Here is a 12,990-nt window from a genome sequence, read left to right on the forward strand (position 1 = left end):
ACATCTTTCATATCAGCCCAGATAACAGCTGCTTTACATTTTCTTTCAACAGCTCACTTAATTTTCTGCAGTATGGAGATATCATTTTTTATAACCATTCTCCTATAGATATATATTGAAATGCATCCAGCTTCTCACTGTTATAAGCAATGCTACAGCTAACATCTTTGTGTATAAATCTTTGCATACTTGAGCATGCAACCCCATAGGATAGATTGATTACATCTGAATTGTAGTTGGATATCTATTGTGTGTTATGACAAGGAATTATCAGGGGGCCTGGAAGAACCAACCAGCGTCTCTCTTTGCTTCCCCAGTGGCACCATCAGTAGGCCTGGCTGGGAGATAACCTGAATTCTGTTGCCTGTAGAGAAACAGGGCTATGTGGTAGAAAAAACTCTGAGAGCTCCAGAGTTGCCATCTTCCAGAAGTAACTCCAGATGATTTCCATCACCTCTCAGAGCTTCCATTTTCTAATTTACAAAAATGCAGTTACAGGGCTTACTGACAGAGTTGCATCTGAGAAGAGTGACAAATGGCAGATAGAATTATTGCATGTGGAAACACTAATAATCTAGGGCCCTTGAAAATGAACAAACTCAGTTTTCAACATGCCACTCACTGCTTTTCTTAACTTCAGCAAATGAAGATCCTTTGTAGTGGTGGGAACGTAAACTCTGTCTAATGCTGGCATGTGTTTGGACATCTCAGTTCTTTCCAGCAGCTCTGCTTGGCCAGACAAACTCCACTCACCTACACGAGGCCAGCTATGTGGATCATAGGTCAGTCTGAATGATAACAGAGGGCCAACTAAAATCTGGTCCCAGATAGCCCCAACCTCAAGACATAGACACACATACTTACTGGGTTTCTGTAAGCTGATAAGCTAAATTAGGATCACATCCTTAAGTGTTCAGTATCCTCATGCGGCTTTAGAATCTAAGTTAACAGTCAGGAAATTCCCAGATTCTTGGAGGTAGGTGCCCAGGTGCCCCAGAGGGCCCCTGAATTTTGGGGTTCAGCAAGAACATTGCTCCATCACTGCTCTGTTTTCCCACACTCTGCTAACATGTGAGGGAATAATTCATGGAATCTGACAGATCAGAAATGAAAACCTCACTTTGTCATGTTAAAGAAAAAAATGTCCAAAACATGAAAGCAATGCAAAAGGATGGCTATCTGATGAGCTCACCCAAGGACTATTTAACTCTTCAGGGAAATGTACCTTTGTTTGATAGTTGCAATTTATATCTTTTGGGGCTTAAACTCGGTGAAGATAATGTTAACTTGTAGATTTTTGACCAATAGAAATGGACAGTGCTGGTTGTGCTCCTTGGGACGCTGACTCTGTGATGGAGATTTGCAGGCAGGCGCTGTATTAGGGAATGCTTTTGGAATTGCCACTGGTTAAAAGGAAGAGAAAGAAGCAATGCTGGATAGAAGGAGAAGTTGAGCTGAGATGCTGGCCATCATAAGACACTGCCTACCATGATGCAAATGATTTCTATGTAGTAGAAATGATAAATGCAGACGTGAGGATGTGACTGCCCCACAGAACATCACTGTTTTGTCTGTAACTTAGCAAATTTATTTCAGCATGCCTTTCCCAAAGGACTTTATAAATCTCAGTTCTTCAATTGCTCTTGGAGCCAACTTTACCATCCTACTGGTTTCCTTGTTAAAGAGTTAAATAAACCTTTGGTATGTGCTCACTATATATTTGAATGACAGTCATGTCTTTAACTATCTTTAACTTATACTTTGACAGTTACTCCCTGATTCAAACCCCTAGCAGCTTTCCAGTGCTCTTAGAATGAAACCTAAGAAACTTAGAATGAAATCCTCACTATGACCTAGGAGAGTTACAGGTTCTGGTTTCTTCCCATCTCCTTGACCTCTTCCCCTTCCTCTACTGTACTGCAGTCATACTACTTCCTTATATTGCTTGAGCATGCCTCACCTGTCCCATTTCAATGCCTCTGAACAAGCTGTCCCCTCTCCCTGGAATGCTCATTTCCCAAATCTTCTGTGACTCCCACCTTCTTATTGTACAGGTCTCTGCTCAAAGGTCACCTCCCCAGAGAAGCTTTCTCTGATCACTAGTGCTAAAGTAGTTCTTTAATCCCTCCCTTCCCCAATCCCTCCCATCCCTAGTCACTCTCTCGCCTCACCCTTCTTTAACTACTGCATATATTTGAGTAGTTTCTGATATTTGCCTATTTAAATATTGTCTACCTCACTGTCAACTACAGGAGCACCAGAAGATGACCAGATAAACCTGTTGATCAAGCAAAGCTAAGTTTATTAAGTATACCGCAGTCAGGGAGAGTGTGATCACCGCTCAGTAGTGTCTATAAATGGGGAATTTAAGGAAAAGTGTTTGTAGGGTTTTTGGACAGTGGGCTGGATGATTTTAAGGCAGGCTTTGCAAGGCAAAGAATTTGCAAGGTTGAGATCAGGCAGAGTTTATGACATCCAAGCCCTAGATTGGCAGTGCAGAGATAAAAAAAAAGACTACCCAAAGGAGAACAAGGAAAGGCTGCTTATTCAGAGCTAGCTGTAACAAAGGATTCAGCCACCATCACTTGTATTTAGCAGAGCAGTGGGAAAGGCTTCAGGTATGCCCTGGTTTGGAGAAGCTGGAGGTAGACTAACTAGAAGCGGAACATACTATGGGATTGGTTAAGGGAGCATATTTGTCCTTCTCTTTCTGACCCTAAATTGGAAGTGGGGGCAAAACTTATTAAAGCTGTCAGCTATTGATCAAGTGCTGGTTGCTTGTGGCTGATTTTTACAGGGGTTGTGATTTGCTTCCTGCACTGATTGGTGCACATAGTGGTTTGGCTTCCTGGACTGGTTGCTGTAGGTGTGGATCAGAGTTCTACTTTATACGTGGTCTGGCCATAATCTGTATATTCTGTCTCTCTGCAGACACAGCAAGACAGGGATCTTGAAGCAACTCTTGATGAACAAACTGTTAGTCTTGAATAATAAGCTGATCTGTTCACTGTCTTATCTTCCAGAAGCAAGTATTTTCTGGAGCAAGAGGTTAAGTTAGTTTTGCTGACTCCCAGCATTGTTTTATGTAGGAACTGGAATTACATTGGTTTCAATCCTCTTCCCAAATATAAACTGGAGGCACCTCAAGGGCAGGAACCTTATCTGTCTTGATATTCCTGTTTGCAGATGTATATGAAAAGCCTACAACAGGGTCTGCCATGTGGTAGGTGTTCAATAAATAAAGATGTGTCAATTAAATTAATGACTGTTTCCTTGTCACTTACAAGCTGGTTGTGATCTTGGACAAGACACTTCAGCTCTGAGCCTTCTTTTCCCCATTTGAAAAATAAAGTTGAATAAATTTATTGAGCATTTACCATTTGCCAGGCACTCTCCTATAATGCCACAAATTCAATGATGAAACAAACAAGGTTTCCATCCTCATGGGGCCTATATTCCAGTGTAGAAAAGCAGACAATACAGAAGCAAGCAAATAAATTAAACCATTACACATTGGGTAAGCTCAGACTTATGCTCAATGCTTGTTTAGTAAGCCAGATGCCTTGCTTGAGAATGAGTCTAGAAAAAAGCTACATTCGGGTGAAAGTCACAATGAAGACTGTTTCCCTGAATCATATTTCATTATTGTTTTCATTACAAAAGCAATATGTATGTGTTGCAACAAGTGAAATAACTTTTTTAAAGGGTACAAAGGAAGAGTTAATAAATCTACCACCAGCACCCCCAGGCACCTGTGTGGTGGGGACTCTCTTACATGTTTTTCCAGCATGAAACAAACACATGAAGATATAGATAGGGATTTTTGTCTTGTTCTGTTCCGTTTTCAAAAAGTGAGCTCATACTTTATGCTTGATCCTGCAGCTTGGTTCTGGGGCCTAGCGATGCATCATAACCTTCTCTACAGTTCACAGAATGGGGTCTCGACTCATTCTTTTCAATAGCTGCATAATAGTCTAATGGGTGCAGGCTGCCTCCTGAGTACAACCGATCCCTACTGATGATGACCCAGGATGTCACAGACACAGAAATTATGCCCCCACTCAGCAAAGTCTGACCCAGTCAATCACAGCATTCTGCCTGCTTCAAGACAGGGCAAAACAAACACACCTTCACAGATGATCACACTCAAATATCGGGTGTTAGCAACAAGCTCTCTGTCATGTCAAATAAGCCCAGAGGCTAACACTTGATCAGAATACTTTATCAGTTAAATTTTATTTTCTTTTGACTTTGATTATAGCTTTTAAAACAATACTAGCACAACCATTAGAGAGTTATGCTTCTATATATACTAACAGTTATGATACACATCAGGCACTTCCCTTGTGAATTTTGCTGCTAAAAAGTATTATTGAGAGTGTTACTTATCTGAGGCACAGGCTGCTGTGAGGGTTTGGGGAAGGATGGACAGAACTCTGGCTGGGCATCAGAAATGGGTTTGTGTCCCAGCTCCAAACTCTACTGCAACCTGACGCTGGGCAAGATGGCTCATCTGCTGTGCCTCAGGGCCCTTGTCTGTAAAGAAGAGTATTGGTCTAGATCTAGATGGACTCTAAGCACAGTTTAAGTTTGCCCTGTGGAGGTTCTGAGGCCTGGGAGGCTGGGATTGACAAGTATCTCTATGCTATGCACTCTCCAATGAAACTCTAACAGATGTCATGACTCGCTTCAAGAGGGAGATGAAGAATGGCCTCTCCCAAGATTTTAATCCCACAGCCACACTCAAGATGTTGCCAACGTTTGTAAGATGCATTCCTGATGGTTCAGAAAAGGGAGATTTCATTGCCCTGGACCTTGGTGAGTCTTCCTTTCGAATTCTGCATGTGCAAGTGAATCACGAGCAAAAGCAGAATGTTCGCATGGAGTCTGAGGTTTACAACACCCCAGAAAACATGCACGGCAGCAGAAGCCAGCTTTCTGATCATGTTGCTGCATGCCTGGGAGATTTCATGGAGAAAAAGAAAATCAAAGACAAGAAATTACCCGTGCGAGTCACATTTTCTTTTCCTTGCTGACAATCCAAAATAGAAGAGGCTGTCTGATCACCTGGACAAAATGACTTAAAGCGAGCGGAGTGGAGGGAGCAGATGTGGTGAAGCTGCTTAACAAGGTCATTAAAAAATGAGGGGACTATGACGCCAACACTGTGGCCATGGTGAACGACATGGTGGGAACCATGATGACCTGTGGCTATGATGACCAGCACTGTGAAGCTGGCCTGATCATTGGCACCGACACTAATGCCTGCTACATGGAGGAACTAAGGCACATTGACCTGGTGGAAGGCGATGAGGAGGATGTGCATCAACACGGAGTGGAGGGCCTTTGGAGACGACAGCTCACTGGAGGACATCCACACGGAGTTTGACAGAGAGATAGACCGGGGATCCCTCAACCCTGGAAAACAGCTGTTTGAGAAGATGGTCAGTGGCATGCACATGGGGGAGCTGGTTCAAATGATCCTGGTCAAGATGGCCAAGGAAGGCCTCTTATTTGAAGGGCAGATCACCCCAGAGCTGCTCACCAAAGGGAAGTTCAACACCAGAGACATGTCAGCCATCAAAAAGAATAAGGAAGGGCTCCACAATACCAAAGAAATCCTGACGCACCTGGGAGTGGAGCCATCTGATGACAACTGTTTCGGTCCAGTCTCATTTCACTCTGCCAATCTGGTGGCTGCAATGCTGGGTGCCATCTTGAACTGCCTTTGCTATAACAAGGGCAGCCCCAGGCTGTGGACCACGGTTGGTGTCGATGGGTCTGTTTACAAGACACACCCACAGTATTCCTGGCATTTCCACAAGACTCTGAGATGCTTGGTGCCCGACTCCAACATGCATTTCCTCCTCTCGGAGAGTGGCAGTGGCAAGGGGGCTGCCAAGGTGACAGCCATCGCCTACCACCTGGCTGAGCAACACCGACAGATACAGGAGACCCTGGCCCACTTCCACCTCACCAAGGAGATGCTGCTAGAGGTAAAGAAGAGGATGAGGGCCAAGATGGAATTTGGGCTGAAGAAGAAGACACACAAGAAGGCCATCATCAAGATGCTGCCCTCCTTTGTCCGGAGCACTCCAGATGGGACTGAGAATGTTGACTTCTTGGCCCTGGATCTTGGAGGAACCAATTTCCATGTCCTGCTGGTGAAAATCCATAGTGGGAAAAAGGGAACAGTGGAAATGCACAACAAGATCTATGCCATGCCCACTGAAATCATGCAGGGCACACTGGGGAGGGAGCTGTTTGACCACATCGTCTCCTGCATTTCTGACTTCTTGGACTACATGGGGATCAAAGGCCCCAGAATGCCTCTGGGCTTCATGTTTTCATTTCCCTGCAAGCAGACAAGCTTGGATGTGGGAATCTTGATCACCTGGATGAAGGGTTTTAAGGCAACTGACTACATGGGGCACAATGTTGCCACCTTGCTAAGGGATGCAATACAAAGGAGAGAGGAATTTGATTTGGATGTGGTGGCTGTAGTCAACGACACGGTGGGCACCATGATGACCTGTGCTTATGAGGAGCCCACCTGTGAGGCTGGACTCACCATCAGAATGGGCAGCAATGCCTGCTACATGGAAGAAATGAAGAATATCGAGGTGCTGGAGGGGAACGAGGGGCGAATGTGCATCAACATGGAGTGGGGCACCTTCGGGGACAATGGGTAGTCTGGATGATATCGGAACAAACTATGACATACTGATGGATGAATATTCTTTAAACTCTGGGAAACAAAGGTATGACAAGATGATCAGTGGAATGTACCCAGGTGAGATTGTCTGCAACATCTTGATCGACTTCACCAAGAAGGGCTTCCTCTTCCTAGGGCAGATCTCTGAGACCCTGGGGCATCTTTGAGACCAAGTATGTCTCTCAGATGGAGACTGACCAGTTGGCACTGCTCCAGGTCTGGGCCACCCTCCAGCAGCTGGGGCTGAACAGCACATGCAATGACAGTATCCTCATCAAGACTGTGTATGGGGTCGTGTACAGGAGGGCCGTGCAGCTGTGTGGTGCAGGCATGGCCACCATGGTGGATAAGATCCATGAGAACAGAGGGCTCAGCCATCTGAACATGACCATGGGGGTAGATGGGACACTCTACAAACTTCACCCGTACTTCTCCAGAATTATGTACCAAACTGTGAAGAAGCTGTCACCAAGTTGTAACGTTTTGTTCCTGCTGTCGGAAGACGGCAGTGGCCAAGGGGCTGCCCTCATCACGGCTGTAGGTGTACAGCTCTGAGAGGAAATGGCCCCGAGCACCTAAAGGCCCAGGTACCCCAATCTGCTGCCCTTCCAGCACTTCTCTCTTTAAACAGCGACCCCCTAGTCCTCCCAATAGCCATGCTGGGAGACGCCAGCACCAGAGCCTGCCAGCACCACAGCGGGGAGGAAAACATAACTAATGTATAAAGTAGGGTACAAAATAGAGTGTGTGCTGTTGATAATCTCTCTCACCTTGATCCCTCCTCACCTGCCCTGCCACTCTGCATGATTTGATTTTAACCTGGTTGTCCATTCCCCACCTGTGAAGTTTAGTGATGTCCATTTCTAATTTATGCACTTATCCAATGAAGTTATTTATTGGCTCCAGATGAAAAGTCACATCAACTGACAGGCCTTATGGCCTCTGAAGCCTGTCCATGGAGACGCATCCCCTGTGTGAAATGTATTCTCTCCAGCAGACACTGCCAGAACTCCCCTCCCAGGGGTGCTGCCCCAAGGGCATGTGTGGACGTAGCATTAGCCGCTTCCTTGCGTCCCAGCACCCCCTGCTGTCTGGCGTCCCAAGGCTCCCGTTGGGATGTGTCAATGCCACTAAATTGTGTGTGCATGGAACCAGTCATAACCACATTGTGATAGTTTTGCATCCTGTTTGTCCTGTTGAGGGAAGTGGGCAGTCCTGTGGGAAAGTGTCTTGTCTCCATTTGGGTAAAAATGAACCAACCAACAAACAATGCCATCACTGGAATTTCCCATTGCTTTTGTGAACCATGTTGTATGACCTAGTAAACTTTGTACCAATCCAAAAAAAAAAAAAAAAGTATTATTAAGTATTATTGAGAGAAGCCTTTTGAGTTGAATGGTGAACCATGATAGTGCCTGTAAGTGAATGTAAATAAAGGGGGCTTTTGTTCTGGGCTTTTGAAAATAGGTGCTAGTGCAGACTTAATCATGGAAAAGGGATTTTTTTTTTTTTTTTTTTTTTTTGTCCATTTTAAGAAAATAGCAAACAAGGGTTTTTCTTTCTCAATGATTTGTAATAATCACTTCTTGGCTAGATCCTCTTTGGAAACCTCTCAAGGGACTCTCCACTTGGTTCCAGTCTGAGAGTTTTTAAAAGGTTCTGTGTTAGTATGCTAGGGCTGCTGTAACAAAAGACTACAACTGGGTGCCTTAAAACAAAACAGCAGAAAATTGTTCTTTCATAGTTCTTGAGGCCAGAAGTCAATATCTAAGTGTTGTCAGGGCCATGCTACTTCTGAAGGCTCTAGTAAGAATCCTTCTCTGCTTCTGCTAACTTCCTGTGGTTGCCAGCAATTCTTGACATTCCTTGGCTGTAGACACGTCCCTCCAACCTCCAACCTCCAACCACTGCCTCCATCTTCAGATGACCTTCTTATCTGTGTCTCTGTGTATTCTCTCCTTACAAGGACACCAGTCATTGGACTTAGGGCCCACCCTAATCCAGGATGACCTCACCTTGACTTAATTACATCTGGAAAGACCTTATTTACAAAGGTCTGGGTGGACATGGATTTTTGGAGGATCCTATTCAACCCAGTGCAGGTTCCTTGACTACTTCAGGCTTCAAGACACTCTTTGACCCAGTGAGTGCCAAGGTGAGGAAGGGCCAACCTCAGGGCACTAAAATCATTTCAACTTCTTGCGTAAGCCCATTCATTAAGTGTATGTGTGAAATGCCCCAATTCTGAAGTCAGATGGGCCAGCCTCTCCTCTGGCTCAGACCTTGGACTCTTCTGAACCTTCTTGTCCTCATGAGTGAAACGGAGGGAATGTGGGCTTAAAATGAGGTAGCATTACCTAGAACACTTTACCTAGCCAATAAATCATAGCTGTCATTATGAATAAAACAGAATCTTTGACCTCCAGAGCTGTGATGGTTAATTTCCTGTGTCAGCTTGGCTCAGTTATGGTGTCCAGTTGTTTGGTAAAGAAAGCACTGGCAAGATTATTACTGGGAGGGTATTTTGTATAACGATCTACATCGTTAGCCAGTTGATTGCATCTACAGCTGACTGCATCTACAATCACAAAAGGGGATTGCCTACAGCAATGAAGGGGGTCTCCTCATCCAATCAGTTGGAAGCCTTCAACAGAGAACTGAGGATTTTAGCAGTCAGAAAGAAGAATTTCTATCTATCCTTCAGTCAATAGCCTCTCCCAGAGGAGTCACCAACAGCTTCATCAAGTTTCCATCTTGCAGCCTGTTCTATAGTATGTGGACTTGGCTAATCCCTGTGATTGCATGAGCCAATTCCTATAATAAATCTCTTAACATCTATATCTATATCCATATCTATATCTGTCTCCTGTCAGTTCTGTTTCTCTGGAGAGCCCAGACTAATACAAGAGCTTATATGTGTTAGGGAAGACAGATGTATAAACAATAAATATCATAGAGTAATGAGGACAAACTACAGAAAAGACTAAAGTCCATAGGAACTAAACAGAGGCACAAGGGGAGATGCTATATTCAGCTACATTATGAACTATAAGCAAGAATTTGTGGGATGGGGAGGACTGGCATTCCTGGAAGTGGGAAATGATTTGCAAAAATATGGAAGGGTGAAGGAACAGGGCAAGGTAGGAAATGATGTTACTAAGACAGACAGCATGGTAAAAGATGGCGGTGGGCAAGAAAACTCTGTGTCCATGGCAAGACCTGGGTTTGACTTCTGCTATCCCATCATCCATGGTAGAACTGTCCAGCCTCCCAGCCACGTTGACCACCATGGCTGACCCATGGCCCTGGATCCTTGGAGAAACCCTTAAGGTAATTTGAACTCCTGGTCAAAACTTTTCAGCCCATCCCCAAGAGAGAGGGCACTGGGCCTGACTGCTTCTCAAACATTTGCTGCAATTCCTAAAACTCTTCTGACACTGAAGAGAAGCTGTTTCCACTTACAAACCTTAAGAGGGAATAGGCCTTTCTGTGCTGAGGCCCGAGATGGGACATAACTGTGATTTACACACCATAAACTTTTGTGAGTTTTATTCACCTCTGTGGTCTGATATTTAACAGGCTCATGGAGGGTGAGGGTGAAGGGTATAGTAACTTCTGGCTTCTCTGGGCAGCCCAGCACTGGGTTTATGAGAAAGGGAAAGCAAAATAGGTGAAAGTAGACTGTACTCCAGTCTTCTGGTTTCTGGTCATCCCCCCTTGTTCTGATTTGTCAATGTTGCCAGAAGGCAAAATACCAGAAATGGGTTGGCTTTTATAAAGGGGGTTTATTTGGTTACACAGTTACAGTCTTAAGGCTATAAAGTGTCCACGGTAAGGCATCAACAGTAAGGTACCTTCACTGGAGAAAGGTCATTGGCATCTGGAAGACCTCTGTTAGCTCAGAAGGCACGTGGCTGGTGTCTGCTTGCTCCCATGTTGCATTTCAAAATGGTGTTCTCCCAAATGTCAGTGTCAGCTTTCAACGGCCATCTTCAAATTGTCTCTCTAAGCTGCAGCCAACATCAGGGGTCCACAACTCCAAGCATCTCTGAGCTAAGACAGCTAGTATCTGGGTCTGTGCCAGCATTTTTAAAGGACTCCAGTGATTAAATCAAGACCCACGCTGGATAGGCAGGGCCACACTTCCATGGAAATAATTCAATCAGAGTCATCACCTACAGTTGGGTGGATCACATCCCCATGGAAACAACTTAATCCAAATATTCCAACCTAATCAACACTAATACGTCTGCCCCCACAAGATTGCATCAAAGAACATGGTGTTTTAGGGGACATAATACATCCAAACTGGCACATCCCTCAACATCAGAAGACCTTACAGATCTGTTTGGGTTATACGGTTGTGGCCAGGGGATCTCTTATGAGGTTCTGGTCAGGTGTTGACCAGGATTGCAGTCATCTGAAGCCCTCAGAGGATCCCAATGAACAGTCTTTCACATGGCTTTTGGCAGGAGGACTCAGCTCCTCTCCATGCTCCATGCAGTCCTCTCTGCAGAGCTGCTTGAGCAAACTCACAGCATGGCAGTGATAAATATTTATGTGATATTTATGTGATAACCTTGAAGATAAAAGGTTATCACATAAAATGTGAAAGAACAAACTGGGTGGGAGGGTTCTTGATGCTGATATACACTCAACTCAGATGTTCGAGGGATGGGGGATCCTTGAGAAAAGAGACTTGAAGTTTTGATCACTGCCCTTGGACCAGCTCCTGCACACAGAGAAGGCTCAGAGCTGGACCCTCTCTGCTCCTTGGAGACCCAGTGTACCATCCTTCACCACTTCTCCCCAAGATCCATGGCCTATGAGACTCCAAATTCTGCCCTCAGTTTCAGGACATTCTTGGCTCCACCAGGTCCTAGGTCCTCACTGCTGCCCTGTCGAATCCCCCTCCATCACAGCAGGCTCACTTCTCTGGGACGCATGAACATTCTACTGAGCACAAGCCCTCCTGAGTTAGACAGCTTCTCCCCAAATCTGGAAGGGACACAGCCTCCCACCAGCTCCTGGTTCCTTCCTTCTCTTTTCCCAGCTCATAATTCTTCCTCTCCCTTCCTCCCAAATCACCAAGGAGGCTCCAAATGTCCTTCTACTGATAAATAGAGCATTTTGGTTCTTTCTGGCATCTGGTGCCAACCTCAGTTTTCCTGAGTTTTGCCTAGAACTCATATCTTGACTAATTACAAGTGAAGAGATTAAATCAATCACCAAACACCTTCCAACAAAGAACCAGGACCAGATGGCTTCACAAATGAATTCTACCAATCATTCCAAGAAGAATTACTATCAATCCTGCTCAAACTCCTCCAAAAAAATTGAAGAGGGAACACTACCTAACTCATTCTATGAAGCCATCACTCTATTAACAAAATCAGATAAAGATACTATGATAAAAGAAATTTACACACCAATTTCTCTTATGAATATAGGTGCAAAAATCCTCAACATTTAGGTTTTAATGTATTGGAATAGCTAGAAGCAAATGCCTGAAACAGTCCAACTCCAACCCTGATTCTTGAAGATGATTGTATAGCAATGTAGCTTACAAGGGGTGACAGTGTGATGGTGAAAACCTTGTGGATCACACTCCCTTTATCCAGTGTATGGACAGATGAGTGGAAAAATGGGGACAGGGACTAAATGAAAAATAGAGAGGGATGGGGGAATGATTTGGGTGGTCTTTTTTACTTTTATTTTTTATTCTTATTCTTTGTAGTGTAAGGAAAATGTCCAAAAATAGATTGGGGTGATGAATGCAAGACCATATGATGGTACTGTGAACAGCTGCTTGTACACCATGAGTGATTGTATGGTATGTGAATATATCTCAACAAAACTGAATTTAATTTTAAAAAATCCTCAACAAAATACTTGCAAAACAAATCCATTAAAATAAGCATACACCATGATCAAGTGTGTTTTATCCCAGGTATGCAAGGTTGGTTCAAGATTATGTTGAGTGAAATAAGTCAGACACAAAAGGACAAATATTGAATGACTCACCAATATGAATTAATTATACTATGTAAACTCATAGACGTATAATCCAACATGGGTCACCAGGGGATGGAATGAGGCTAGACAATGGGGAGCAATCATTTAAGATCTGCATAATTTTTAACCAGATGAAATTTAAATGAGTAGAAATGGATAGAGGTAATACTAGCACATTATTTTAAATATAATTAACAGTGCTGAATTGTGTGTGAATGTGGTTAATAGGGGAAGTTTAGAGTCATATATGTCACCAGAAG

At 44.1% G+C, this 12,990-nt stretch overlaps 1 pseudogene; it reads left to right on the forward strand.

Annotated features, from left to right (window-relative positions):
- Positions 1-4,566: 4,566 nt before the first annotated feature.
- Positions 4,567-7,270, forward strand: LOC119508183 (annotated as a pseudogene).
- The last annotated feature ends 5,720 nt before the right edge of the window (positions 7,271-12,990 follow it).

Source organism: Choloepus didactylus, chromosome 13 (genome assembly GCF_015220235.1).
Source record: "Choloepus didactylus isolate mChoDid1 chromosome 13, mChoDid1.pri, whole genome shotgun sequence".
NCBI lineage: Eukaryota > Metazoa > Chordata > Mammalia > Pilosa > Megalonychidae > Choloepus > Choloepus didactylus.